Source organism: Mya arenaria, chromosome 5 (genome assembly GCF_026914265.1).
Source record: "Mya arenaria isolate MELC-2E11 chromosome 5, ASM2691426v1".
NCBI lineage: Eukaryota > Metazoa > Mollusca > Bivalvia > Myida > Myidae > Mya > Mya arenaria.
The window spans coordinates 34519927-34526019 of NC_069126.1; the positions used below are offsets into that span (position 1 = coordinate 34519927).

At 35.4% G+C, this 6093-nt stretch overlaps 1 long non-coding RNA gene across 1 annotated transcript; it reads right to left on the bottom strand.

Moving 5' to 3' along the window:
* Positions 1-1147: 1147 nt before the first annotated feature.
* LOC128234088 (uncharacterized) lies at positions 1148-4892 on the bottom strand. Its single transcript, XR_008260868.1, has 4 exons — positions 4757-4892; positions 2937-3030; positions 1896-1980; positions 1148-1320 (listed from the first exon to the last, which is right to left on the bottom strand). It is a non-coding gene; the product is annotated as an uncharacterized LOC128234088 (long non-coding RNA).
* Positions 4893-6093: the final 1201 nt, after the last annotated feature.

The window sequence follows — 6093 nt, forward strand, 5'->3', positions numbered from 1 at the left end:
AATGGAATGCTGAATACAGGGTCATAAGAGTGTAGGTTGTCAAATATGGGTGGTATTTTTTATGTTCAGAGGCAATTTAAAATGACTTGCCATATGTATTTGACATATAAAGGCAAGATCAACTTTTCATGTACTGACCTTGTTCATAGGTCAATGTCATATTCGGGGGCATTCGTCACATACTGTGACAGCTCTTGTTAAAACAAGTTACCGTTTACTTCTAACCATATAAGAATTTAGTGTTTTTTTCTGAAAGAAACTTATCCTGTAAAACAGAAACTGTTCTTGTAAAACATATAGAATATTCAACTGCTTGTTGTATTTGATACTGACTGATTTTAATTTAAAAAGAAATTGTTATCTTTCTTTGTGTTTATTTTACACATCATCATGTATACACTACTAAATGAAAGACAATAATTAGAGTCTGTGGTCTCATGTTCTGTATTGTAATTGTTACTTTTAAACTCTAAAAGATAGTTGCTTTCAGAATAAATAATGTTATTTATATAAAGAAATCTACAAACAATATTGTAAGGGAACATTGGTGCTTAAAACTGATGCATGTACTGTATCTGTTTGCCTTAAATATGATGAGCAAAGATAATTAAAATCGATTAATAACCGATCATTGATCGTTTTCAATAACCAATTATCGATAGTATTTTTTCTGTCTGATTCCCAACTCTAAGAGAAATGACCATTGAATTGGCAAAAAAAATCCTCAAAGTGTCTACCCTTTAAATTTTCCTTCACATCGCTAATCACCAAACCTGGTGAAATAAAATAAGGATGGGCATATTTTGTCAAGGTCAGTGACCTCATCTTGTTATTTTTATATTTTTGCCCAAGTTTGACCAAGTTGTTGTGCATTACTTTGCACATGTTGGTCATTCTGTCAGTAGACCAACGCTTGTGAAGGCTGAAATAATAAAATTATAAATGCTCAAGCCTAACTTGGTACTCGCACTTGGTAATGAGATTGGCCATGGATACTAGATGACTCCTTATTTGAGATCTTGAGGTTAAAGGAAGAGAAAGGTAACCATAAACACATTAAGCTTGGCCAACTACAGAATGCTATGGCCAAATATATCTTCAGGATGACTGAAGATATAACTACCTTTACCAAACAACAAGACAAAACAAGGATTAAGGCTTTTTATTGACAACAATTTTTACATTGTAAGATAAATAGATTGAGTCTGTGTCTTTGTGTCTGCTCGGCCACATCAGTTGCGAAGGTCATCTTACATTTTATCCTGGATCGGAATGGTCATAGCCTCACTGACTGAGCTCTCGGAACTTGGCACACGTAAACTGAAACAAAAATAGCTTCAAATCTGAGTAAACATATATTTTGATGTTAATTCATCTCCATAACAATCTGCATTGTAAAAACATTGTTTTTCTCATAATTACCTTTGCTGATACTTATCTCGAGATCTAAAAATAAAATCCTAATATCATCTGCTGAGCAGGTTGGTGTGACATAAAAGTTTTCTGTTGCAAATAAAACCTCGAGTGACAATATTTCCCCCAACATGGAACTGGATTAAAAATTGAGAAATGAAAATAATTTTAACTAATAGTTTTAAGCATGTTTATCTGTAATGTGTTCAGTTCTTAAAAGATCTGCTGGTCCTATAATAATCCTTAAAATAAAACAAGAAAACTAAATCATCCTGTTGTATCTAGTCTCCATTTGTGCTCAGAAATCAGTAAAAGGTGCATTACGACACCAGACAGTTCTATATGATTCCTTCTGTATCTAGATTTATTTAACTGCATTTAAAATATAGACACAAGTTTATGTAGATCACAATTATCAATGATGGTCAAGAATGTGTAACATACGCAGCATTAAGCTCTGTAGAACCTTTTAGCTCAGTTACCTGGTATTTGGACTACAGTTTTGGCCAGACGAGGTATCAAAACTATCCCATTCCAGCGATTTGGTCCCTAGGTTGATCTCTTGGTCTGTGAATAATATAAGAAATGTGTTTAAGTATGTTACGATGCACGAAATAAGCAATACTTTGTTCCTAAATGTTGCATTTTTTAATATTTCATACTATCCTTATAATTGCAATTGATCAAATGAGATAGTTAAGTAAAGCTAAACCTGTCTAAATACTAGGTAACTGTGGTTTTTAGCAATGAACCTATGTGTAGATTTAAAATCTGCTTTGAGTATGTAATGAAGAACCATTTATTGGTTATAACCAGAACTATTATCAACAAAACTCCAGGTGGGGGTCGAACTCGGGATGCTCTGATTCAGAGTATGATTAGTTAACCTCTCCATTGCCACTAATACACTTAACAAATAAACATTGAACTGTTTTATATTGACATTAATCCAGAGGGAATTTAAACCAAACCAGGTCAATGAAATGATCACAGGGGCAGGGTGTGTTGTTTGCCACAGCACTATGGTCCTTATCATTTCCAAAAGGGCAAAATTATTCCCAGGCTGATATATAAAGATGGGGGAATTGTTACTAGTCCTAAATCACAATCACATGGCTCTTGTTTCTGTCTAGTCATGAAATCACTAAAAATTAATTGTGCCATTTTTTCCTAATATAAAAAGTGTTCAAATACCATTGTTTAATTATAATGCACCAGCCAATTGTAACCATGGCCTCCCCAGGTCCGGGGAATAGCGGGGACTTTGACGTTCAGCCAGGCCCTGGTAAAATACCATCCCTGCGGAGACAAACTGATCGTAAAATTCCCCGCCAAATGCCCCTGCACCCAAGGAACCCTAGGTAAGGTCCATTCCCCACTATATTTAGGAAAAACAAAACAAGCGCATTCAACCCCCGGCACTGCAAGACCACCTGGAAGGTAAAAACACGGCCCAGTTCCCCGGCTATTCCTGGTTACAATTGACTGGTGCATGTGAAAATAAAAATAAAATAAATGGTAACCTTAAAGTGGCCATTGGGCACCACCATTTTTGTCCTAATGTATGTCAATGAGCAGGAAACGCCTTCCAACATCAGAACAGGAAACTTGTGAAATCTAAAACATGCAACATCTTAGCTAAAGAACTTCAGCGAACACATTATATATTACCTTTTTGGGTTTGTTCGCTGAAGAGAACGCCGTATCCAAACCTAGTCTAAAATATTAGACGTGTTATACGGGATTCTTCCAATCCCTAACGTCTAAACGGGAATGTGCAAAAAACGGGGGTGTTTTAAAAATATTGAAATTCTCTTAAGTGAAGTATTTTATGGTTGAAATTGATCATAAAGAGTTATTTTCATATTTTACCATGTAAGTGAAATGTTATTTTGCACTAAACAAGCATTTCATGCATTAAAACAAGTTGTTTACCTTTCCAACAAAACGAAAGTTGACTGACACTGACAACAATTATGCGAAGGGGGACAACTCGTTACAATCGTAAGAACTCGGCCTCCTCCGACAAAGCTTCGAGAAAGACCTCGTTATACAATCGTAACAACTCGGCCATGCCCGAAATGTTCCGAGCGATTTAAAACTGTGCCCTGAAGCCTTGCAGGTGCCCTTCATGTATATATCGTTATGTTTTGACAGAATGAAATGAAGAAAAGCCGTCAAACTCATAATTATAAGTTGGATATTTATTTTTTGTGTACGGAAATTATGTAAAATAACATTATCTGGTAATATTTCTTGTTTTTATGATATTATATAGACGCTATATGCTTTAACCCGGAATCCTGATCGGAACAACTACCCACTTTTGATACTAAACAATTTGTACGTGAAGGATTTGCCATATCAAAAATCTAAAAAAATCCGTCAACGTACAATTATTTGGACTATATCCAAACCCTACCAGAATTCGTGACATTTTTATGTCACGCTGTTATTTCACTTGTATGCATTGTACATACAAAATAACTGTATCCTCAGGTAAATGAAGTAAAATGTAGTTCACAAACACATTTTCAACACCAAAAAACTCTTTAAAGATAGTTGAATTAGCATTTTAATTAATCCTTTTACAAGCATTCCTTAACTAGGTCATAGTTGTGTTCAAATTTAATCACGTGACACCAAGATTTTCAGAAAATACCCATTTGACCTACATTTGAACTCACAAATGTAGTGTTTATTTTGCTGTTATTTTTCTATTTCGAATAATTAGTGAATAACTAATAACAAATTTGGAATAAATCAATTGTTTTTACTTATCAAAAGGTATTTTCAGCCTTACTTCAATTGGATTTAACTCAATGAACAATGTGAATCCGATACTGTAAATAGAATCCAACGACGTCATCATGGTCATGTGATTGCATTGCATCATCACACTCAATTGATTCTGGTTGACTTTACTATGGGGGTTACGCCATAACTTTAATGTGTTGTAAACATCAAAAAAATAAATATCAACATTAAAGTTATGGAAGCCAGAACTAGCAACATCTCCATTTATTTTTTAAGTGACCAAACAAAATCATGCAATAAATACAGTGTTATAATTCTATTCACTTGTTCCATTATTCATTCAAACTTCCCATTTTAACCATCAGTCTTTATAAGAGAAGGTGAAGTCAAATACGGCATTCATTTCCCATTGACAAACATCCGAAAATACACAACGTCCGAATTACGTTAACTTCACTTTTGTCAAAATATTTCTTTCCAAACGTGATCACCAAAAGTAGAACGTGCCATTATTTTCTATATATTAAGAGTGTTCAAATGCCGTTGATTTATTAGCTAGATCAACAAAAGTTAAATAAATGGTAACCTTATAGTGTCGTTGTTGTTGTGTTCACAGGGCGCCGCCATTATTGGTCTTTGCCTGACCCATTCGGAACTTCTCGGACATTTAATCGAAAACAACGTTGTTTTTTAAAAAAATGGCCGAGGAGCTCCGAATGTGCCTGACCCGATAACGATAGTGTTAGGGGAAGGATCTCCAGACTAACAATTAACCTGTACTAAACTATTTTAATATGTAAAACAGCATTGTGTATATTTTAGATTTTTAAGCCTGGAAAATGGTTTGACCACCTCAGCAGTTTGAAATGAATATACATTGTATGTATGTATTTCTTTAGACCTTGTGGTCAAGGATAACCCGTGAAAGTGCAAGCACTTATTTCCAACAGGGTCCTTTGTATTTGCTGAAGGGACAGCACGCTGAAGAGACAGTGGTGGGATACAAGGAAGTCCGGGTGCGATACCCTAGCTCTTTTTCGAAGAGACCCCTTGGGTCTTTTACGCGCTCGGTGTAAAGCACCGATACACGGGGTACAGGTTTCCTGGGTTAAACCAGTACTGAGTACACCACTTTTCCAAGCACTACCCTTTAAATGCCAAGCGCCAGGCAAGGGAGCTACTTGTACCAATTTTTAACGTCTTTTGGTATGACGCGGCCAGGGATCGAACCCACGACCTCCCGCTCCGTAGGCGGACGCTTAACCACTAGGCCACGGAGACGGTTTAAATTTGGTTTAAATTCCATGTAGTTGATGTTGTTGGCACCATTCCATCATTGAATATAACAATGTATGCAGAGAGTATGAAAATATTTAATTATTTAAAGTATGAGTCTTTAAACTGAATTATACATCTATAACATTTAAAAAAAACAAGAGGGCCCTGAAGGCCCTGTATCGCTCATCTGATCCAATACAGATCATCAAGAATAACAATCTGATCAAGTTCCATGAACATATAGTCATAAATGTGGTGTTAACATGCTTTTTCTATTACTTGACCTGGTGACCTAGTTTTTGACTGCACATGACCCAAATTCGAACTTGGCCTAGAGCTAATCAATATAAACATTCTGACTAAGTATAATGAATATACAGTCATAAATGTGACCTATAGAGTGCTAACAAGCGTTTCCTATGATTTGACCTAATGACCTAGTTTTTGACCGCACATGACCAAGATCGAACTTGGCCTAGAGTTAATCAATATAAACATTTTGTCCAACTTTCAGGAAGATACAGTTGTAAATGAGAGGCCTCAATTTCTCAAAACCTCTTAAGTCCCAGGATAAAGCTAAACTCACTATTTTTGGTTTTCAATAATTTGGATAATATTTACTTCTATAAGAGTTGTTATACTTTA